The sequence below is a fragment of the Fopius arisanus genome, unplaced genomic scaffold, assembly GCF_000806365.1.
Source record: "Fopius arisanus strain USDA-PBARC FA_bdor unplaced genomic scaffold, ASM80636v1 scaffold00093, whole genome shotgun sequence".
Taxonomy (NCBI): Eukaryota; Metazoa; Arthropoda; class Insecta; order Hymenoptera; family Braconidae; genus Fopius; species Fopius arisanus.
In genome coordinates, this window is record NW_011887832.1 from 171,517 (window position 1) to 197,357 (window position 25,841).

Sequence of the window (25,841 nt, forward strand, 5' to 3'; positions counted from 1 at the left end):
GCATCGCTTGAGATCAAGGTTCGGGTCTTGACCGCGAATTGGGAGGGCGTAAAATCGCCTGTCGAGAAAAAATTCCCTCCATCCGGGCCTTAACCACTACACCAGGCAACGGACAAAAACGAAAAAAAAACGAAGGGTCTGGGTTGAACGACTCCGGGTGAAATGGAGGCTTGATGCTGGGACCGTTTTAGAATGGAATGAGTGGGTCAGGGTGAAATAGGGCGGGAGGGAAGATTGTGGGTTGAGTGCATGTGAAAAATGAAGTATTGACATTGGGAAAAATGAATTGTGAAAAAATTACCGTTGATGTTGGGATGGGTGCATAGGAAAAATGGGAGCTTGAGAGTGGGATTAGTGTGTTGGGGTCAAGTGGGGTTTGATGGTGGGATAAGTGCATAGGAAAAATGATGAGCTGAGGCTGGCATGAATGTGTCAGGGTGAGGTGATTGAGGGTGGAGTGAATGCATTGGGAAACAATGAGAGTTTGAGAGTGGGCTGAGTATATCAGGGTGAAATGTGGGTTAATGGTGGGATAAGGGTATCAGGGTCAAATAGCGGTTGATGGTGAGAAGAGTTTATGGGGAAAATGAAGGGTTGAGGTTTCCATGAGTGTGTCAGGCTCAAATGGGCATTGATAATGGTATGAGTGCATGGGAAAATATAACGGATTGAGGTTGACTTAAAGAGGAAAATCTAATTTCTCCTGCAAATATGATGGAAAACGCTGTTTCCCTATCCAGGAACATCCTTCGGTGTAAAAACTCTGCTTTATATACGTCCTCCATACGTCCTCCTTAACACCATCCCCATTTACATATAGGTTTATTTGGTGAGATAACTCGAAAATATCAGTACAAAATGGAAGGCAAAAAAAGCGAGGCCCGTTCGCAACTGCACTTTGATATATCACTCTGGTTGGCTGGTATTTCCATAATTACTGTAAGAGTTATTGCGGGACTAAAGCGGTTTACTCTGATCACAAGCGGGAAAAACGTAAAATTGCTATTCAAAAAAAAATTTACAGGTACCGATCAACTCAGAATCACCCCCTGGGTCGATCTACATACACTTGTAGAGAAATTTTTCATTGACCGCGTCATCATCTTGCAAATCAGGTAGTGAGGGTGTATTAACGGGTTTGAAATTTATAGGTACCAATAGACTCAGAATCATTCTCCGAATCGATTTACATGTACAGACATTTTCTATGATCCCGTCGGCTATTTTAGAAATGGGTTGATGAGGGTGCAAGAATGGGGTCAAAATGATTGATAGGAACTCAGAATCAAATCCTAAGATGATCTACATGTATTGGTAGAGACCGTTTTTTATGACCCTGTCGGTTATCTTGAAAATGGGGGGAGTGAGGCTAGAAAAATGGGGTTGAATTGTTTTAAAATCGTTATTTTTTGTCATGCATTTATCCCATGGTTAACCCTCACTTCACCCCGACCCACTCATTCCACCTTGAACAAACAAACCCCAGTTTACCCTGACAAACTGATCTTAGCAACAGCCCCATTTCACCCAAACACACTCATCCTACCCGCGATCCTTCATTGTTTCCCACTCGCTCATCCCACCATTGAACCCCACTACATCCTGACACACTCATTCCATATTCAATTCTTCATTTTTCCTTATGGACTCACTTCGTTCGTCTCACCCTCAAAATCACACTTTTTCTCAATGAATTTATTCCATCCTCAACTCCTCCATTTCTCCCATGCACTAATTCGACCATCAATTCCCATTTATGCCCGACTCACTCATTCCGCCCTCAATCCCCCATTTTTTTCCATGCACGCTTCTCAACATCAACCCTCATGACACACGCCCACAACCCCCTGACACACTCATCCAACCCTCCAGCCCCAACTTTTTCCCATTGCAATCATTTCACCATCAACCTCTCAGTTTTCCCCATGCAGTGAGCCCATCATTAACCCCCATTTTGCCCTGACAAACTCAGTCCACCGTCAACCACTCAGTTTCTTCCAGGCATTCATTCCACCATCACTTCCATTTGATCCTAACAAAGTCATCCAGCCGTCAACCCCCATTTCAAACTGCCACGGTCATTCTACCTGCGATCCCCAATTTTTTTCTACTGCACTCAGTTAAACCTCTTATCCTCTTTTTTTTCTAATACACTCATTTGGCCTCACCACTCCATCTAATCATCGCTTGAATCGATTAATATCTGTAGATACATTTTTTTTACCTCCCTCCGTCCAGGTTGGGGTTGAGGTAGTAACGGTTCGGAAAATGTGGTTCAATTTGACAGGTACAGAAAGACTCAGGGGTGATTCTGAGACGATCTGCGCCTATAAAATTCTACATAATTACATAATTACATAATTATCATATATAGGTGTAGAGACTTTTCTTTGGCCCCTTGCGACCCTCTTGGAAATCGGATATTGACGTTGGAATAATAGGGTTGAAATTTATAGCTCCAAGGGAGCAACAAATCTCGATGTTCGACACTATTCTCAGTTAGTTGGGGCTAATTTACATTGAAATTTAATGTAACACAATTTTTCCCCTAATTTTTTACGGATTTTTTAATTTGTTAAGATGACGCTGTTTAAAAAAAAGGTTCCATAAGGAATCAACAAATCTGCACGTTTCAGGCGAATCTCAATCGTTTGACCATGAATTTGCGCGATGATTTTTCTCCTAATTGTTTAATGAATTTCGCATTTCTTCACAAAAAGAAAGACGTTGAATAAAAAATGTTCTGAGGAACCAATCAATCTCGACGTTTTACACTATTCTATGTCATCGTTTGCAAAACAGTTTTCCCCCCATTTGTTTAATAATACTTGTCAACAAAAAGAGAACCGACAAAGTTTTACAATTTGTTAAATAAATTCCGAATTTGTTAAGAAAGATGAAGCCGTTCCAAAAAAAAGTTTTGGATGGATGAATACATTTTGGCGTTTTACATTATCCTGGGTCGATTGAGTCTAAATTTGCAAAACAATTTTTCCCCCTCTTTTTTAACAATTTTTATGTTTGTTAATAACAATGAAGCATGTCAACTATAGTTAGAAAAAAATGTTTCCGAGAGAAGGCTCCAGTTGGATGTTTCAGACAATTCTCTACTATTCAAACATAAATTTGCAAACGATTTTTTTTGTCCCTTGGAGATAAAGCTCTCTCAGCCCCAGTAAAAACGGAATTACCCCATAAATTTTTCATTTAACATAGAAAACATATGAAAAATCTTTTGGGGGCCCTCTCAAGCCCCACTGTTCAATGTCACCCTGGTTTCTAGTGATTTCCGCCAGTACCGATAGGCTTGAGCTTTGAGATCAAGCTTCCTGCTTTGACCGCAAAGTCGGAGGGCGTAAAATCGCCATTCGGTGAAAAACTTCTCCTACTAGCGCCGCCGCGGCCGCAAGCGGCCGCGCCGTTGATGCAATTCTCCATGTCAATTGTCATGGAACTGCTCGTGTGGATTCACCCTGAATAAATGCGCAGTGCCCCATGAGCATTGGGCCATGACACTTGTGGTGAGCGCCATGACAGTGCTCTGCTTTTTTTAATAGGATCCGAGCCTTAACTGAAAAATGTAAAAATAACATGTGTTAATTATTCCGGGTTGAAATCAATGAAGAAAAAATCATAACGAAAAAAACATGATCTACTTTTAGTATTAATATTATTATTAATTAATGAAAGTGTAGACGGTAGAGGGATATGATACCGGCTATCACACAAGTACTTACCGATCCGGAACGAACACATTCATATAACATGTTTAACGCATAATTTATCTAGATACCAATGCATATCGGTCTACACTTTGTTCCCTGAAAAATCCGCCTGAGAATGTGGATTTCCCGTATTCAGGCTTTTTTTCAGAATAAGAAATAAAGGTAGTATGGCGGTTGAAATTAACGTTAACGTTAACAGTTAACGATGAAATTGAAAATGGGATGATCGTGAACCTGAGACATAGAATATTGAGTTGTTCAATTTTCATTACTGCTACCATTTTTTTAAAATATAAATATCCCCCTCTACCTCTTGTCGAGATTTCATATTCAAGAAACATTTCTTCTCCCCTAAGCAAGGAAAATTTGAAATCTTTTATACCAGCTTGTGTGACTTAAGGTTGTCGTCGTGTAAACCCGTTTTTCGACAGATTTTCTTTAAATTTTCGCTATAGATAGCTCTTAAAATTCCCTCCAAAATGAGCACAACAAAAAACCAATCGGCAGTTTCTGAGCTGAGATATGATTTTTTGAATTAACATGGGTTCAAATGCATTTCACCGTTTTTATTAAAAAAAAAAAAAGCCAATCGACATTTTTTGATGAAATTAACACAGAACGTAGAAATAGTGACCACCAATATACTGAAGAAAAAAGGAAGTGATCGTCAGTTTCGTAGTAGAGTAATAAATTTTCAAAGTAGCATTATTTCTCCCAGTGGGCGGAGCGCATGGGTTTGTTGCGCGCGACGCGACAACAACGCTTTTTGCTCGAGTAGCGCGAATCTATTTGGAATAGTCAATGACGAATCAAAGGGAAGATTCATAAATAAAATAAATATATTGAGTGAGAAAGAGAGAGACATGAAAACAGAGACACACTGCGCGCGGTTGCCACGATCGGCACCATTTAGCGTTAGCTGTGGTACATGTATCCATGCATGGTTGATTCTTGTGTGCGTGAGTCGAGTGAAACTGTACACCCGCAAAAGTTTATATTCTAACTCGCATTCTCCGCTTAGCGGAAGATCCACCCGGAGCGTAGTAAATTTTAAGCTTGACTCTCTCGCGACAACAACCTTAAACAAATGAGTGGAAATATTGGTGGTGATGAAAATTTGAAGAATTATTAACGACGAAATTTTTTCCTCTCAAGTTTACAAGCATCCCACTTTCGTTTCCACCGATGAATGTCGAATCTAAACCATCATATTACTATCATTTTTTTAATCAAAACGAAGATGTGTAAACATTTGCATAAAAATTCCAACCATTTTGCCCTCTCATTTCAGCAACGTGCATGCAACATCTCCCTATGTCACCTCAGTGCACGAATATACCGCAACCATTTCAATAACGTTGGGTTCCTTATAATTCGAATCTTAATAATTTTATGGCTACAGCTGCAAGCCTAGCTGAGATTGCTCACATCTGGGTTCGCGATAGAGATTGACATTCAGATTTAAAACTTTTCCTTGGCCGATGCCCTACTGGGCATGCCAATATTGACCATATTAAGCTCTGAAATATGTTTCTTTAATCTAACCTCTCTCTATTTAACTATCGGTCTGTTCTGAATATACAAAATAGGTGGCAACTTTAATAGAAAAAGCCCAGGTTCGATTATTCGCTGGTGTCATACAGCCAATAATGTGACCTAAGAACTCCATCAAACAAAGCATTTCTGAAGTACAAAATATGAGATATCCATCTTTTAATGCCTTGATTCTGACGGAAGGTAAGCTCCTGTACTTTGCGGCCTTCCCAAACTTGAAAAAGGCTAATGTGCCGATTCAAGTCTGCTATTGTAATAATTTATTAACATTAATCAATCCATTGAAAATTCTAGCCATATCGTAAAGTGCAATACAGTCCAACAAATCGTGCATTACCTCCCTAACGGGATTAGTTACAAAATTACAGTTTTTGATTCGGTTGAATAACGATTTGCTAATTATCCCATGACTCAGAACACATAAATCAGGCATATCGTTCTGAATGGTTCGCAACGTTTCTGGATCTTCGCTAGCTTGATAGTGTATAATTTTCTTCTCGGACCTACAGAATTGACCGGAATACTTTCAACTGAATCTGGAGAGACTGAAGGACTTGTGGAGTGCAGCATTATCTCCGATAATTGGCGCTAATGTAAAATTAATTTGAATGAAGCGCCCAACAACTTTGATGGTTATTTCTGTATCAAATTTAAATTCATCTAAACTGTTATAAATTTGAAAAAATGAAGTATTCTCTAACATTGAACTGTTCTCTGCCGGAATAGCAGCGATTCAACAGCGAACTGCTCCTTTCGCATTAATACCTGTATGTGGACTCAAAGCATGATTCACTTCTAAGTCATCGATGAGGGGCAACACTATTTTGTTGGGGCAGTTTGATTCCATCCGTCTCCGTAGACAGCTATTAATTATAGTAGAACTAATATTTGATCATTTTTCTCTAACGTATGATTGACTTGATTGAATAATGTTAGGCAATTTCAAGTATTTAGAAGGACTATCTCTTAAAGGAAAGATTTGCACATCTAAATCTCTGACATGAAACTCACTACAAGTGCCTTTCATTCGTGAGTCTCTTATCGTTTTAACGTAAAAAGACTTTGGTGGTACCAGTAAATTCTGCGATTTGAACTTTTTCTGTCGTTGGTACTCCATGTGCTAGTATTTGGAGTAATTTTCGTCAATATTAAGCTTGTGGTTGGATTCTCGATCTTTTCTATCGGTCGAAATTTTTTCATATTTTTCTTCGAGAGCTCGTAATGGTAACCTCAAATTCTGAACGTGCTGAATCAAATGAACAACGAAGACAAGAGAAGTACATTATCGAGTATTTCAGGACAATCGTCAATATTGAAATCAAAATTAGCAAATCTATAAAATGAAATACTTCTGTCTTACATATCGATGTATTCCATACGTGGGGACATGCAGAATCGCGTTCTGTTATGACCCTATGAACGGCTCGTTGAATCCAGTACACTGCTAAAACTATCTAGAGTGGAATTACTACATTGAGAGAAAAGTTCAAAAACAACCACTGTGCCGAGCACGAGAATTGTAGTGCAAAATGCTAGGATAACAGTATTTTTTTGGTTCAGAACTAAAAATTGCTATTATTGCAAATTTTGCTAATACATTCGACAATTAATCGTATGTGGCGCCATAAAATTTATGGAACAGCACTACAAAATTTCTCAATCTGATTGGTTGGTGATGATCATGAATCATCCGAATGTTTTCGATTCTTGCCGAAGTTGAACTTAAGGTTGTTGTATTGCGATAGGCTCTGCAAAAAGTTGATCCACTGTAAAACGGGCCACTTTAGAATCTTTTCACGGTATATAGTCGCACATGATTGATTGCATTGCACATGGATAGCTAAAACATAACCATATATTTTCCATATTAATTATTTACAATTATATAAATTTATGGATTTTCGAGAATTATATGGCGTAAACCAAACAGTCAATCGATTTGTTTTTTTTCTCCATTCCCTCCCACGATACATATTCTATGTTTTTGTTTAGTTCTAATACTGTTGAGCCGTTGATATTTCACAAATTCTAATCGGTGAAACTCTACTTAAACTGAGACTTACGTTACGGCTCTCATGGTGTAAACATCGCTAAGACAACCTGAATAAATCCATCTCATTTTCTAGACGTTAAGTCGATTTTTCGGATATTATTAATCCTTCCCAACGTATACCGAACCCCACATTGCCATTTTTCAATTTCAAATGATGGTAAAAAATATTAAAAAATCTGAGTCATATTTTCATAACGATGAAATTAAATCTAAAAATTCATTATGAAATCGAAAGGATACGTTTTAATCCGATCTACGAAAAATTTATTTGTTTTCTCCATAATTTTTATCTTTAAATACGAAATAAAGTTCATCTGGAATATTTTCATCCATCCCCTATATTTTTGAAGTCAAACGCGATTTTTCAATTTCACTCCTAAATCAATCTCCGCGCAGAGAACCTCTCTTCCGAGGGCACACTATATCTATACACTGTCACGTATTTCCAACCCTGCCGATGAAGCAATGAAAATACGCAGCCTTCGGCTACCAAACCAAAAACGACAAATGTTAGGTGCCAGGACGTTTTTGATAAATTGGTCGGAAATCTAAATAAACGAATAACAATCAAGGCAGTTGTCGATCATTCAGTATAATAATCGTGGAGGCGGCTGGGTTTCAATTAATTCAATAAATCCGAATATTGCGAGGTGACGAAATCATTTCATATAATCGAAATCAAAAGAGAAAAACAAATTGCCTGAAAATCCTCGACTTACTCTGGACACTAAAGATCACGCTGTTCTCGATAACAAAGAAAATAAATTAAGTTACGAAATTATAAACTGTAAGGTGGTATTTTTACCAGCTACTGGTTCTCGACCGTTTCACATGATTTTAGAGACTTCCACCACACGGGAAGTCACCTTCAATGGCGAGAAATAATGAGAAGAGAGGAGAATATGTTTTTGATTTTGTTTTGTTTAAATTTTGAAGTTAAACTGTGCGCTACCGCGGTCCAATCTGAGGACATCGCCGAGGATCCACAGGATGCCTAGAGATGTCATCGGACTCTTCAAACTTTGATGATAATTGAATTTTGGATTGGGCCGATAATGGAGTCACAATGCAGTCATTCTAACATCGGAAGTGACGCAGTTGCTGAGCACGAGGTTGATGGACGATTAATGAAAAATAGGATTAAACTAAATTATGGAGAGTTACTATTCTTGTTGGTTTGTTTTGAAGGTGGAAATGGTTTTGGATTTTATTATTCTCATTAATGATAAACAAGAAAATTACTGTGAAGCCTCGCTGATTTGGATGGCGCATGCGTGAATAATTATTCACACCGATTGTGCATGTCTATTTGTTTTGGATTGGCAAATGATGACGTTATCATCACCAATCACTAGTTTCGCCGCGTTCACTACTTGTTGCCTCGCGTTCACGTGCTTTCGGCCGATATTTCCATTTGGTGGTTACTCAGGGCGGATCTACGACAGACTTAATCATCAAGGACGCCGCTGAGGATTACAGGACGCCATTACAGCCATTCATTGGATATTTGTGACTTCGAAGAAGTTTCGTTACTCTGTGGATACCTGAGAGGATTTGGATGAGCGTGGTGGCCGTCTTATTTTGTTTGTGATTCATTTTTTTCAGTGGGCAGAGATCTAATTTGTTGTGGGTGGTGTTTCGTACACCCGAGTACTGTAGGACTGTTAAATTAATTATTTTATCAGGGATCTCTGGCCAGTCGAATCAGTGAATTTTGTGACTTTCTCCCTCTCGAATATGTTATTTGAATTTTTTTATATCAATGATTTTTTGTTATATTGACTTTGAAAGTTTCGCGACTTCTGGTTCATAATTTACGTCGCGATAAACTGTGAGACCTCGCCATTGAATTGTATTTAGATTTTATTTAATCTGAAGGTCTCGTGACTTTGTGAGAATGTGTCTCTGTCTGTATTTATTCTGTATATTTTGAGTGTTCGAGGTCACGTAGACTTATCGATTTTCGCGTTACTGTTTCGAGTCATTGAACTTATGTGATAATTTCTTGAAAACTATTTCTGATAAAACTTTGTGACTTTTCCGACTTTAGCAATTGAGTTTCCTAACACAGTTGTTTTAATTAATTTATGATTTCTTTTCTGTCATTCGCAATTTGAGTCTCGTGACTCAGTTGTTCTATATTTAATTATTCTCCACTTATTTGATCATTTTACAATTACTTATTTTAAAAATTTTTTTTGTTATTAGACTTCAGAAAATATTTAATTGTTTCTATTTAGACGACAGTGACTTTGAAAAATGACATTGTGTGCAGTAACGCTTAGTTGATTTAAGGGGACTTATTTACTTATGTATAGAAACTGATTTTTTTTATTAATTAAAAATTGTTCTTCACGATAATTTACTATTTTATTTATTTTTTTTTGTCAATCCCAGTTGCATCGCCTTTCAGCTTCCGATTATTTTAAATCTGTTGGTATGAATTGACCTGGCGCCTAAAAATTTTGATTTTTGATTTTTTCTGTTGGGATTATGCTGCCAGAGGGCGGGCTAATGGACGGAGGGTTCCGTGAATTACCGAAACTTACGAGTTTCGTGAACCTCCGGAAGTTACGTCGCAAAACAAAAATGAACCGACGGTAGTGGCCATGCGGCTGGAGAGCTCGACTAGCATACCAATGATCCGGGTTCGATCTCGGCCATCGGCCATCAAAATTTATAACGCTCTAGTTGCACCGTTTCACTATCGAGCGGTAGTCCTGTCAAAAAGACCACTGTAGCAGGGTCTGTTTTTCTACTCGAATGAGATTTTTCCCTCACTTTCAGCCAATGCGGTACAGGGGATTGGGGGTTGGGAACGGAACAAATCCTAAAGACCCGAAAGGGTATACGAGAAAGAGAAAGTATTTGTTTATATATAAACAAATATTTTAACAAACAAATTCCCCAACGACAAGTGGCATCATAAAAATACGAGTCAGAATACTTAAGATAACTTGAAATAAGTGAAAAATATTAAAGTTAAAATTTCGAATTAGTAATAATATATAAAACAACTAGTAGATTGTTAAGTCAAAATTTGGATAGAGAAGGAATCCATGGTTACCACGAGAATCAGGCGTGTCCACTACTACGGTAAAAGCTATTGAGAGGGGAAAAGCCTCGAGAGGACGTGAACAAACACCGACAATAACCGAAAGGGTTACCGGCAAATCACAAATCTCGAGCGTGGAAAGACACTGTAAAGAATTAAAAAATGTTTGACAATTCGGGAAATATCTCTATCTTCCTGCCGTGAAATTGCCTAAATTTATCAAAACTCCTGAATTTTCAATATTCTTGTAACTTCAAAAATCCTTTTGGAAAAATTTTGGAAAAAAAGTCATTAAAAGTAATGTTCGGCTAACCCAAAATATCCTCAAACTTGAAAATTTGATGTTGCCCAAAAAAGTTTTTCTTATATGCGTCCTTGCATTTACGATTACAGATTTTACATGATTATGATGTCGTAAATGACCAGAAAGGGGCGTCAATTACGGGGTTGGACCTCGTAATTTGAGACAGGCCTTTTTATTTCGACGATAGGAACTCAATTAAATAAATAACCTCGACAATCAAATAATTGAAATTCGACAGGAAAACGTAACGACAGAAGGCCTTTACCTGACGCGGCCTGGGTCAAGGGCTGTCAGGGCTCCACAGAAATCCTTTCGCAAGTTAATAATTCACTTCGACAGTAATAATAAATTAAATTGGGCGCCAGTTAATTTTACAATTAACAACGATGGCCTTAGCTCAGGATATCTCAGAGGTGGAAGTTGGAAAACCCAAGAGAATGACACAGACAGAGAGAGAAAGGAAAATAAGGCCAAGAATGATAAATAAATAATTACTCACAATCAATGTCGACAAAACCTTCGAATATAATAGTTCCTCGGAAACCGACTCTTTCCACATACAGTACCAAAAGATTAGATGTAAATTGCTTAATACTACGAAATACAATCGGTATGCACACACATGTACCGCCAGGGTCAGAGGCGGATCATGGGGGTGGCGGACCTGGCGGCCGCCAGGAGCCCAGAGCTCGAGGGGGGCCCCGAGTTTTAGTGGTTGAAAAAAAATCGACTAATTATTTTTCGAAAAAAAAAAAATTATTAGTCGATTTGATGAATGAAAGTGACAAGATGAATCGATTTTGGACCAATTCTACGTGAAACCGAAATCAAATTCTATTTATTCTTTCTTTATCTGTTCTCGGAAACGAATGTTTTGATTTGGGACGCCGGCCGGTCGGCCGGTGTAAAGAAAACATCTCACAGCTAATGTCAGCTAGTCTAGGCCTGGATCAGTATGTGAAGTGACACGCTCAATGCAACTCCTCTCGTTCATAACTACGAAATCAATGGCTATTCGATGTTTTAAATATTTGGTACTTTAAATAGTGCATTTTTAATTTGGATTTTAATGGTAAGTACATGCTTTCATATATAAAACGTGAAGTGACCGTATTTGTCCCCTGACAAAGTAACCACACAATCATTGAAAAATCAATGTTTTTTAGTAATCAAAATGAGGAAGTATCAATCTGGAGCAGAAAAACGAGGAAAAGCAAAAAAAAATCCAAACGGGTATTGAAAACCAAAGAAATGCCTTAGAAAAGTTTGTCGTTGTTGAGAAACTCAGTGAGGCATCCCCATCTTCCTCCACTTCATGTGATCGTATTGCCGATCAGCTTGCTCCAGACGTTGAGAATGAAAACACTGAATTTAAGCCTGTGGTGTATGAAAAGAAGCTGTGTGATGAAAATTCGGTGGGGACGAAAATCGCAACAAAACTAGTGATGAGAGGAGACAGATCACTGGAGATGAGCCCCTCATCAACGATGACATTGCTCGTTGGCCTATTGTTTTATCTGATGGACAGATTGATCACATTATCATGAATAAACCCAAGAATATTGGAAACATGGAGAACCTAAAATCAGTTTACGAGGATCGAGAACAAGTTTATTTCCGAGGATTAACGAATGATCATTTCTATCGTTTTAAATCAAATGGTCTCAAGGAAAAAAGAGATTGGCTCGTTTTCTCTGAAACCAGTCAATGTGTATATTGTTGGCCATGTAAATTATTTTCCAAGTCGACATCAAAACTTATCAGTGACTTCAAAAATGGGAAAACAATCATCATAACGCTGTCAGATCATGAGTTGTCGAAAGAGCATGTGTCATCAATGTGTACTTTGTATAGAAGATCGTCTTGGAATATTTTGTGTCAATATCTCAAAAAGGGTGAAAAGGTGATAACAGTGAAAAAGTTATCGGACACGAGGTGGTCAGCTAGAACTGATGCCATATGTGCATTGAGACATGGTTACAATTACATCAAAGAAGCTTTGTCGAACATGTGCAGTTCTAATTCAAAGAAGAAAATTACAATAGTGGAAGCGAAATATTTGCTGAAGAGAATGAATACCTATGGAACCGCACTTATGATTGTCATCTGGGACACGCTTCTACAAAGGGTTAATGCCGCTAGTAAGTCAGTCCAGTCCATCCAGTGTTCGGTATTTAAAGGATCGCATCTCTTGAAGTCACTGGAGCATTTCATAATACGATTTCGTGATGAATTTTCAATGGTTGAGGAAGAAGCGAGTAAGATGACTTCATTATCTTTTGAAGAGCAGAGTCAAATTGGTAGACCTCGGAAAAGGAAAGCTTTTCCTGACGAGGACCAGAACGGGAATCAAAATGAAGGCCAATCATTCACATCACGAGAAAAATTCATTTTCGATTCATTCAATGTAATTTGTGATAATCTGATAGCTGAAGTTGTTCGCAGAGGGCATGTATACCGTGAAACTGTAGAGAACTTCCGTGTTTTCTTTGATTTGGATCTGCTGAGTTCAGAGCGTAGGGATTGCATAGAAAAGCTGATAGAAATTTACAAGGATGACATAGATGTTATTCATCTGCATGATGAATTGGAGCAATTTCTCCTCTTTTTGAACAGAGAAAACAATGCAGATGAATGCAGGACTGCCGTACAAGTATCAGGCTGCCAAAGATATGGCATCAACGTTTCCCAATATAGAAATTATTTTAAGAATCTTCCTTACCATTCCTATCAGCAATGCATTGGGAGAACGATCTTTTTCCGTATTGAAACGAGTGAAAAATTACTTGAGAAGTACCATGTCAGAAGACAGGCTGAACAGTGTGGCCTTATTATATATTGAGCAGAACATTTTGAATGAGATTAGCACTCCAAAGATTATTGAGGATTTTTCTAGAGAGAAATCGAGGAAAAAATTCATTTAATTTTTTCATTAGAAAAGAGATAGGCAGTTTTATTAGGCAATCTGTTATGCGATTGACGTTTATTCTACTTTATGAAAACGAGTCTTTTTGTTGTTTTGAAAATAAAAATATTTACGTTCGACTTTTTTAGTTCTTTCTGTCACCTATTTTATAATTAGAGGGCCTCAAGATTGCTTCCGCCAGGGGCCTCGGACCTCCTTGATGCGCCTCTGGCGAGGGTAAGAGTGAGTTCTCGGTTAATCGATAATTCGGCGCCTGTGACCTTAATATCGACTTAATTTTCTAACGCCCAGTTTAAATATAAAATTACAAATGTGAGGCGGATATCTGTGAGCAATAGAATTAATTTTCGAATACATGAGCCCTATGGCGGTTTGGCTAGGATTTCCGATTACATTTAGAACTGCCATTGACGTGGAAGGAAAATTACGGTCCTCCTGTTACAAATTTACGAGGACCACACTGGTAATTCACCATATGGGTCCTCATAATTTATGAGTTGGGAATCGTAATTGACGAAATGGACCTCGTAATTTACGATATAAAAATCGTAATTGACGAGATCGACCTCGTAATTTGCGATATAAAAATCGTAATTTACGGCATTTCTGGGTGTGATTTACGTGCTTTGAGCCCGTAATTTACGTTTTCCAACCGGTAATATACGCGATGAAGAATGCCGTAGATTACATTCTAAATCTCGTCTTGTCAGTATAGCGTTTTCGGCGTGTACAATAGAACATATTCTGAAATGCCTATCTGCTGGAAAAAATTATATTTCATTACACACTTCATCAAAATACACTTGAAATAAAAATATTATGACATGGTATGCGATGAAATAGATTTAAATCGCGCAACATGTCGCATTTGAATTTCAATTGGTGTGAAAAGAACCTTCGAAAATTGTGAGCGAAAAACTAAAAGCACTTTTAAATACGACAATAAATTGTACAAGGAATTGCGCGGCACGATATTTTTTCAATCAATCACAATATTTTATACTTGGCTAACAAAAACTAGAAAAAAATTAAGGAGAACGGAGTGACGGGATAAAATAGAGGGCGAATGAATTTCGATCAACAAAAAATCGAGGTGAAAATTTATGTGTGTGTGCAGATGGTAAACTAATGGTTAATTTCTACAGATGGAACAGATCAAACGGGTAAATGAATTCCCAAACATCTAAAATTTTGATAGTTCACAGGTCTTAATATGAATTCGATCTGCGCTAAATTCCAGTCCAATTGGCGCAGTTATCGAAATATCGATGATGGCTTTTGAAAATTTTTCGATAAATATCTGACAAATTAAGGAACCGATTTCATTTATTTTTGAAAATGTTCATCTCAGTGTACTCTATATAGATCAGTAAATACAAAGTTTACGAGACTAGGAAAAAATTGTAAAAAAACTTTTGTGAAAACATTTTGCCAAGTGGAGGTTTTATTGTATGATCATATTTTTCTAAAAAATATTCTCAGTTTTATTCACAAAAAAACACGTGAAATGAAAAAGACGCCCAGCATGTCGTTCACAAATCATACTGATTAGAGGAACTTAACATCTCAAGTGACTGAGTCCATTAATGTAAATGAATGGAAAGGTCGCCATTGGAAACGCTAAAGAAGAAAAAGCCCTCTCCAAATTGGCGGCTTGAGAATACACATAACTGATAAATGTTCTCATATGCCCATGTGTCAGCTGACTTCTACTCATGTGCGAGCACTCTTAAATTAACGATCTTGACAAAACTAGCCCCACCAACGGTAACTAGTTTCGCTAACCGCCAATTTTCGGAAAAAAGTCCACTTGGCGTGCCTAGTCTTCTGTGTATACCTCAAAAAAAAAACATATGGGTAATTGAATAGTTCATATATGGGTATCGAACGTCTAGAAAGCAACAACAAATTCCGGGGAAAATATTGTACATTCTCCGAAATTAGTTCAAAGTTTGGTGACATAGTCACTTCAAAAATATTCGATTGTAAAATATCCTGAATGGACGGTCAATCGTGAAATTAACTGTAAATAATATATTTGAATATTATATTGATTTGAATCAAGTGAGAATTTTGATTACACCAGGTCAGTAATGTTGCAATCTAATGATGAAGTAGTGATGCGTTCTTCTCTAATGAATTGATCGGTAACAATCGGTATTTCGCATCAAGGGCCACAGAGGGACACAGTGTCAACTAAGATATATCCTTGTTTAGTTACCGTTTTCCTTCTCGACACTGTATTACACATTATGTTATGATGGAAGGTGTCAAGTGTGACTGATTTACACCAAAACCGGGCGCGCCAAGTGGGCTTTTTTCCGAAAATCGAATTGGCGATTGGCGAAGCTAGTTACCGTTAGTGGTGCTAGTTTCGTCAAGATCGTTCATTTAAGAGTGCTCGCACATGAATAAAAGTCAGCTTACACATGGGCATAACACAACATGTATCAGCTATGTGTATTCTCAAGCCACCAATTTGTAGAGGGCTTTTTGTTTTTTAGTATTTCCAATGGCGACCTTTCCATTCATTTACATTACTGGACTCAGTCACTTCAGATGTTAAGTCCCTCTAATCAATATGATTTGTGACCGACATGCTTGGCGTCTTTTTCATTTCACGTATTTTTTCGTCAATAGAACTGAGAATATTTTTTGGGAAAATATGATCATACAATAAAACCACCACTTGGCAATATTTTTTCACACTAGTTTTTTGTGATTTTTTCATAGGATTTCACTTTTTTTGCAAGCATATCAATTTTTTTAACAGGAGTGTAATGAACAAGATGAATTATCTATCAATTATCAATCAATAGATTTTTTTCCTTAATTTTACATTGTAACACTTTTCCCCGATCTCGTCCCGAAGATCGGTGATAGTTATTACCTTCGGCCGTTCCCGTGCTCGCATCCTAAAATCCAACCGAATTACTGCGGGCGCCAGCTAGCTTTTTATGGGCCAAAAGCTAACGAAAACCGAAAGAACCGAAACAAAGGCACGGAGGGGGGGGGGGGGTGCCCTGCCTTGCCCGAGGTCAGCCGACCTCAACAAACTTAAAATCCCGAAAGATCCAAAAACAAGAGCACGAAAGGACAGGACGAGTGGGGTTGGAACTCCTCCTCGCGACAACACAAAATCCGTAAATCCATAAATCCACTAGAACTAGAACGATAACCTCATTACCGTAAAACTACCCGCGAGAAGCTAGAAGCCGATGACGAATGGAACGGAAGCGGGAAGAACTGGGTTGCTCAGGATGCTAGGTCGTGGAGAGAGGGCCAGGGTCCACGGATACGCGACTCTAATAACCGAAATCTAAACCGAAAAATGATACAGAGAACAGATGGTGCTTCGGGATACCGAGAGCATACTTGCGGGGTTCGGGGACGCTGAGGGCGACCTCTGAGAACATCTCGCAGAGAGAGCGACGTAAGATAGGGGAGTGCCGGCAGGACGAGAGCGTGGGGATTACTCACCCAATAGCACACTATCGAGAGCGTGACGGGCCCACTAGGGTAACCCCAAATGTAGAGAGCCTAACTGAGGAGAGGGTGACTCTCGCCCAGAGAACATCACCAGGAAGAACATGGCCCTCACCTAGAGAACACCACCCGAGGAGGGTATTGCCCTCACACAGAGAGTGCTCCCGGGGAGAGGATGATCCTCACCTAGAGAGCGCAGAAGACCAATGCTGGGCATTGGGAGCCAGCTAAGGGCTCGAGAGAGAGCTGCCATTGGTCCGCACTGGGAGCCAGCCGAAGCGGCTCTGCCGAGTGAGTGGGCAGTGTCAGCAGTAGTGCCGATGTACCCCCACTCTCGACTACGGCTGGGTGAACTGCACTCATCTCTATATATGACTGGATAGGGCATAGGCCAAAAAAGTTCAGGCGGAGTGGAGCTACGCCAATGCTGTCTGGTTGTGGGCCGCGGAACGAAATGCAACTCCTGTGCACATGCGTGAGTTTGAAATGAGTAGTGGGGATGGTCATTTGACCATCGAAGCAATGGAAATATTCTCGGTATCATTTTGTATGCACAATTCAAAGAAAATAGATTAAATTTAATGCAAAAACCTTGCTTATACAACACAAACATTGAAGCAAGCAAGGAGGCTCATAAGAACATTGAAAAACTATGTGTGCACATTCAAAGAATACAAAAAATAACTTTTTTAATACTTTTAAAATGGGTACACGGTATAAGACTTTTCACTTGTCCTTGGATCTAATGGAAATAGGTCAATAATTGAATTGATAAGGTGCATTGCTTTTATGTCGCTTTTTATTTTATATGAAACAACTGTAGAATTCACTCAGCAAAGGGTAAAAAAAAATATATATGTACAATTTAAGAAGGCAATTAAATTAACTGAGAACTCGCGCCATGATGAGGTTTTTTCCTAGAGGATGATCCCACCAACTCTGAAAGAAATATAGCATTTTTATTTATATACTTGTTAGCGTAGAAAATAAGATTGGTAGATTAATCGTCTAATAGTCTCTTACCTTCTTTCTTCGCTCAAAATTTCCTCAAATTAGTTCTGCATAGAAACTGTATCGTCATAAATAATATTTTGGAAATTGTTCTCAAGTACTTCGCGCAAAGCTAAAATAAACACAAATTCTTTTCATTAGAAAAGTTTTTCATTTCTATTCTAACTATCCACCGATGACTGTGATGAGAAAATGCAATGTGTGCGTACCAATGCCAGAAGAAACAGGAAGGAATAAGAAATTATAAATAAAAAATGAAGAATGAAAAAAATCTCTTGAATAGATTTAATGGAAAAAAGAACAAATGAAAATTATATGAGAAAATAGTCCATAGATAATAGAAAATATTAATCATCTCACATGTGTATAACAAAAAATATAGTCCTGTTACAAATCGAAGGCCTAATAATAGAGTAGCCGACTCATTTTCAAAGAAAAAAACCCTGAATTGAGAATGAACGGCGGAGCAAAAATCGGCATAATGTCAATAGTACATTAATGATTAATAGATTATTTGAGTAATCGTTAATAGACCGCATGGAAGTTGATGATTATTGTATTAATCATTAATCACAATAATGAGATTAACGATTATTTGAGTATTTTGTCATTTTAATAATTCTGTTTGTGATTATTCAATCAATCGGTAATTGTCCTCGAAAAACTATCGATTATTCAATTAATTATTCATCACAAATATTTAGTTATTGATTATTTAATTGTTTTATAATAAAATAATCTTCGTTATACTGATTAACCAATTAATGCGTAATTTTGGCGTTGAAGATTGATGATTTTTTTGGTGGCTAATGGCATCATCTACTAAAAAAAATGATCAATCTTTCTTCGTGAAATTACTGATTAATTGGTTAATCACTAAACAATATCATTTTATTATTGAATAACCAAATTGTCAATAATAAAATGTTTGTGATTACTAATTACTTGAATAATCGATGATCGATGCTAAAAATATTACTGCTTCAATGATTAATGCGCTTCGCTTATTCTCAAACACTTTTCACAGTTTAGCACTTACACTTCTCTGTTATTAGGCAATCGATATGTATGATAGAAAATATCCAAGACCTTAATGTGTGTAACAGTAAAATATCAATCTTCTTACACGTGTAATATTCAAATTATAGAACTAATATTTGCAGAAAAACCTCAAATCAACCTCAAACATGCCGTGTAAAAAATCAACCAAACAACTGTATCAGTAAAATCAAATATTCAAATTTAAATTCAGTTCTAAAAATTACCAAGCAACTCTTTGAAGTAAAAGAAAAACTCTAAAAACTAAATCACAAGTTTTAACAAATAAACAAACGAGACGCATATAAATTACTAGTGGCGATTATCGATGAAATAGATCAAGATCAGAATAATATTTCTCTTGACTATCGCTTCTTTGGAAAAATTAATATATTGTTAAAACTAACAACTGTCAAAACTGGCTCGTACTATTGGCTTGTCCCATGAGTTCAATAGTCTCTTTTCAATTAATAGATTTCTAATAAGAACTAACGTACAATAATAAATATTCTAATATCACAAGATATTGATAGTACCACATTATGCACTATTGATGTGCCCAAACTATTTGACGAGTTAAGAAATGTGTTATATTAGTTCCTGTGCTAGAAATGGCAGCGTTTTTTGTGAAAGCATACATACGAATTTCAATATAACTCTTAACGATGTTTTTCAAAAGCACATCTTTATGACTAGTACAATTATCGAGAGAAAACGTCTCTTGACAATGTTGTTCAAGGTCCGGAAAACATGAGATTTTCGATAAAAGAATTTCTTGAATACTTTTATGAGCTAGAACTGCTGGGAAATTCTTTTCCACCGGTGGTTTCCCCATATTCATGTTACAAGCTTTCCTAAATAATTTATCCACGTTAATGCAAATATTAATAACGCTGCTTGAAGCCATTATTAAACCCCCACGATTTTTGGTTATCACAAAAGCATTATCTAGAAGTGTTTCAGGAGAGAATGTCTTGCAACTGGTAAGGCAATCATCACACTTGAAAACCTTTGGTAGCTTTTTTTATAATAAATCCAGCTACGTATGAAATGGCTTGTTTCGAGAATTAATTAATTTCAATAGGAAATGCCCAAGCAAAGTTCAAATAGTCTTCAAAATCTCCGTGGTTCCCTGCAACAACTGTGCATGTTTTTCCATCTAAACCATATTTTTTCTCTACTCTTGAATTTTCTACTGTGCTGAAGACATTGATATCATACCGGTCAACTGTCGCTATTTTGTGTCGAGAACCAGAAGAAACATTGAGAATTTTTGTATTATCCATTACTTGAGCATTTCCGCTGCTTACTTTTACATCGTGACGTACTAATAATCGCTTGTAAGCTGATATAAATTGAGAGGCTGTAGGGTTAGGCACCACCCACTGCGGTTTCTAATAGCGGCGAAGAAAAGTTCCAAATGATCTTGACTTAGTTTATAAGTTAATAGATATTTCAAAGAAGCTTCGGATGATTTGACGTGAGAATCAAAAATTGAAATGCAAGATAGAACGGCGGTATAAAATCCTAAGAATCCAGTTTTTCTGGGACATAAAGAAATAGGTTGATTATTCAACAGTTTCAACTGACTCAAATAGTTGATAGATTCTAATATTTTTGGACGCCAAAACTGTTCATTGGTTGATTTCAATGGGCTCTTATACCCGGTGCCCCATGGATTTCTTACATTCAAAAAATCAAAAATGTAATCAATGTGACGAATGAATTCAACCGTTGCTTCAGATCCTTCAAATTTACTTTTCAAACAATCTACTTTAGAACAAAACTCTATCGCATCTGCAACGGTCGAGCTTAATGTTTGCGCGGCAAGATAAACTTTCATAATAGATTTTTTAAATTCAATATGGGGAGTACGGAGTTTATTGCCCAGACGAAGTCCTCCTTGTTGCTGGATTTCTGATAATTTTTGTATATAAAGCCATTCAATGCGTCTACTACTACCATCAACAATAACTTTGTAATGCTCGAGGGCATTTCTAATGTTTTTCAAATCGTGGCAAGCATCGATTATCACATTGACCGGTTTATTTGTAGTAGGATGAGGAAAGCTCGATACGCAAGTTTCATTCATCTCGAGCGACGCCCCTAATTTTATAACTGTTGCCAAATGCTCTGCCGGACCATCTAATGTTAAAGCTACTACTTCTGTGCCCACTTCGTTCAGTCGCCGAAGAGCGTCGTTGATTATATGAACTTCAGCATCTGACTTGAGCCCCGCAATAAAAAAAATAAGCTATTGGTAGCTTCCAGCTATCATTCAACGGTACTACCAGTAATACTAATGCGTCAGTTGCTTCACGCAAGTCATCAGAACTTTGACAACCACTCCCGCGATTGAGGTTCTCGCTACCAACATCCACGTATCCCCGTATGTTGCCATTACGTGATCTTTGGAAACCTTTTTTAATTCCCATTTCATCTAGCATCAATCCACAAATAAGACTTTTTTTTGTTTTTTATATTCTTCACTTTTCAATTTAAGAGAATTAAAACTTTCTTGCGAAAAACCGGACTCAGCATCAATGGTACTGTACCATTTGCGGATAGTAGAAGCCTCGGGAAGAGCACGACAGAAAGTATTACGCACGTAGTTTATGCTATTGGCGAATAAAAATGCACTGTCAAGGCAAAACATCTCAGGACTTGCGGAAATTGAGTTTTTGTTAATGAACCTGTATTTACATTCTTAGTCATGCGTTCAATCAGTGCAGCCGGAATTTCCCCAAAATGGCCTGGTAAATACGCACCATTTTGAAGTTCAGGTACTTGACGAAGGCTTTCAATGATCTTCTTACAGCGTTCCAATTTTTGACAAGCCCGTGCATACTTCTGCTTTGTCAATTTGTTCAATTTGGCAATTTTGTTTGTTTTTTCTGGATTCGTTTCTGGTAACGTTTTCCGTGAATCGGTGCCTGCTGTATAAGTATGATCGTTATTGATGCCGCGAAACATTTGATTCAGACCTGAAACATTGTTTTTTATATTAGTCAGATAGCTTCATCTTTGCCACTGGATATTGGAGACACCAATTAGACTTCTATCTCTTTGTTTAATTCGATAAATACTTCGATCTAAAATTTCAGTAGGAATTTTGTTTTTATATTTCAAAAACTAAAGAATGCAAAACTATAGAATATTTGAACAAACTAGATTTAGGTCAATGCTTGAAAGAAAGAAATTCTGCATTATAATGAGCATACCTGCCGGTGTCAATTGTCTACAAATTGGTTGACTCGTTGATTCTGCTGAATGAGACTAAGTTGATTGCGTTGAATTCGATGATATTTGAGCTGTAGTTGTTGCTAACAATGTTGACGTTGGGTTAAGTGGAACGTTGTTCTTCGCAGTAAGAATAGATGGCTTCATTCCCTGTACTGTAAAGAAATGAATGTGATAATTTAATTATAGTATCTCCTCATTTAGAATGAAGGAGGTCTAATGTCTAACCTCTGATCGAAGTGTTATCAGAATTTTCCCTGAGGGGAGATCTGTGCAAAGGAAACTTGTCGGCCGTGATATCATTAGATAATTTTACACCTGAAAACACATGCCAATCGAAGAATGATTAAGAGGTGAATTGTTTGAACAAATACCGTATTAAAACAAAATTGTCAATGAAACTCACGTTTTTTGGGGTTACTGCTGATGTTTTCCATATGCATAGCTTCATTTTCCTTACTTCGTCCGAAGATCGTTGGAATACTACCTTTTTTCAACCGTGTTTTAGAACCTTTGAAGTTGGGTTTGAATTCAAAACATTCCTTTTCGAAGTGTTCAGAACACAATCTGTCCCTTGACTAGGGTTTCCAACTTGGTTGATCAAAGTTGCGAATCCATTGATTACGTATCGATTCATCGGTGGGAAATCTGTATGCACATTCATAGAATAGATATTGAGAAAATTTTAAAAATATCTTTGGAAAATAAACTAGACGAAAGCATACCACTCTCAATAATAACACTGTCGACACACAAGCAGCTCTCCATTTTTATCAAAAATTACAGAAGAATAAACTTTCGACTAAAAGTATATTAAATTGATATCAGAGAGAATAAACAGACATCACTTTTCACAAGATTTTTGATTTTTCTGCCTAATTCAGAGTAAAAATAGAACTGGTCCAGCTAGTCTAGGTTGTTTATTTTTTTCCTTTTTTTCAGCTTAAAGGTTATTATAAATCCATTATTATAGAAGAAATAAAAAATTGTACTTACCCGTGGAAAGATAAATGATCATATTTTTCTTTTCGTTTTTTGCAAAAACTGCAATGGGACATTTTTCACAATATAATCGACTACTCGTACAGAAAAATAACAACACTTTGGGGTTACGGCTGCCGTCACATTTCTTCGATTGATGACCATCCCTGCCTTTCGTTTTTCAGTCACGCAAGCGCACTAACACTTCCAATAGTACGCTGGTATTTTGATAGGGGCACTGATGTCGCTCCTATCCAGCACGCTTTCGTCCCGTATCGGCTATACGCTATGCCCTATCCAGTTATATATAGAGATCAGTGGTGAACTGCCGTGTGCCGGGACGTGCTGCCCTCGCCGCAGGGAGGATATCCCTGGCATTAGCCTCTCCTGGAGCGCGCCGAATTCGAACGTCGCCATGGATCCCTTCGAACAACCCCTTCGAAGGATCAGCCGCTCGAATGCCCACCCCATCTAACATGGAGCGCTCATACGCAAGTATGAGTCCTATGCCATATGCCAGCAAGTCTCGTAGGGGAGCTGGGAATGTTTCCACGTGTCTGCCCTGTGCTGTTGCCTGTCTTCAGGCCTCCTAACACCCTAAGCACTCGGGCCCCAGTCCCCACACCCTTCGACGATTCGAGTAATTCCCGGGAGAGAGTCGAGATGGGAGAAGTTTTAGAGACCTTAACCCATAATTTAGTTTAATGTGCGGGATTTCCGAAAATCCCGTTACAACATCTTTCCATAATTTGCATGGGAACACGTTATAGTACAATGAATGATAATAGTCCTCACAGGGTTGAATTTGATAATCAACATTTTGAGGGGTCCTATAACTGCTCAGATTAGTTTCCCTCAAAATTACTCACGTGTCGACCCAACGAAAAGGGCCTGAGACAAATTTTAGACATATACATTCAGTTTTATCGAGGGTGTCATAGTCATAAAGGAAGGATGACTTTTCAGATTGTTCTCGTATTTCCAGATCTTCATTTTTTTCTCTCCAAAAATAATATATATACATCTTTTGCATTTCGTGGCCAAAGACTTTTTGAAATAACTGTATCGTCTATGTTAACCCAAATATTTGGAATATCTCTCAGTCAGCAGGTATAGTGATCACACTTCATAGCACAATCAAGCATAGTAATATTGACAGAATATTGATTACTAACAACAGAAACGGAAGTTGCCACCGTCTTCAATTTTCAATTCTCCATTTTCTGCTTGATATTTTTTGTATTTATGTTGAATATATTCAATTGCACAATAAGTATATCAGAAGTTGAGTGTACTCTCATCTTTCGAGTGAACTTAACATACTCGTTGCAATGAGGACAAAATTGAATAGTCTCTTTCCATTCGTCGAATGCTTGTTTAATTGAATTGTTCAAATCAATGGTATTTTTAAAACCACTCAGCGAGAGAGTAATCTTGAAACTAACTTCGTTGGAAGTATTCATGTAATTATATGACGTACAACGATCTAGGTGAGTGAATTCTATTCCAGCCGGTTTTCGTAGCTGATCCGTTTTGCCAAGAACTTTTTCGAGAAATGGTACCGGGTCGTGTTCGGTATCGCCACTAAATTCATTCAACTGTTCGCCTGTCGTACGTTTGAACACCTGTCGAGGATAAACGGTAGAAAATAGGGATAAAGCGCCTCATACGTTTTTTACGCCGAATTTTCCACTCTCCAAGGTCTATTCGAGCATTATTCTACATCTAGCGTAGTTTTCGAGTTATTCGCGAAAAATCATATTTGCGGGTACACGGAGAGAAAGACACCGGAAAAATTACGTCACTAATCACGTAATCGTGGGCTGGAGTGTCGTTTCCTTTTTTTTTTATGGGTGAATTTGGGAAAAAATGAGAGCCGAACAGTAAATTTTATTATTTGCTCTGAAAAATTTGCGTGACTGTCACGTAATTTCTTACCGATTTGTAAAACTTACCACAGTTCCGGTAAAAATTATTCCGAGTAACGTAAAAATTATCCAGTTTCACTTAAATTTCACGTGACTTACGGTAATTTTTACGTGACCGATTTGAAAAATTTCTAGACAGCATTGGGGGTACAACTGTTAGTCATACCCGATCGCGAATCATTGTCTAAGTTCGGATCACGCCACCCAGCAAATTATTATTGTCGGAAGGATAATTAGCATATTGTACCTTGTGATCTTGGCCGGGGAATTAAAATATAATAATTCCCGGCGAAGGCACGATATTGGGGAAGTTACGATAATCTGAAAAATGAAAGGGAACTTTATTATAATTTATGGGAGGGCCTGAAATAATAAGAGGGAGGGGATTTTCAATAATAACTCGGGGGGATTTATAAATTGACTGTCTGTATTCTACTCGTATCACAACATATTAATATAACAAATAATTCGGGCCTTTTAACTAATAACTCGAGGGTGGGGGGTAAGGCCAACTCACTTGCGGCTACGCGAAATATTATA

At 37.7% G+C, this 25,841-nt stretch overlaps 1 protein-coding gene and 1 long non-coding RNA gene across 5 annotated transcripts in view; one reads left to right on the forward strand and one right to left on the reverse strand.

Annotated features, from left to right (window-relative positions):
* LOC105270713 (acyl-CoA desaturase) overlaps positions 1 to 25,841 on the forward strand; it is a 316,759-nt gene that overhangs the window by 56,487 nt on the left and 234,431 nt on the right. The window lies entirely within an intron of this gene.
* On the reverse strand, positions 17,944 to 22,704 carry LOC105270715 (uncharacterized). Its single transcript, XR_892586.1, has 5 exons — positions 22,621 to 22,704; positions 22,374 to 22,547; positions 21,921 to 22,136; positions 18,127 to 18,226; positions 17,944 to 18,042 (listed from the first exon to the last, which is right to left on the reverse strand). It is a non-coding gene; the product is annotated as an uncharacterized lncRNA (long non-coding RNA).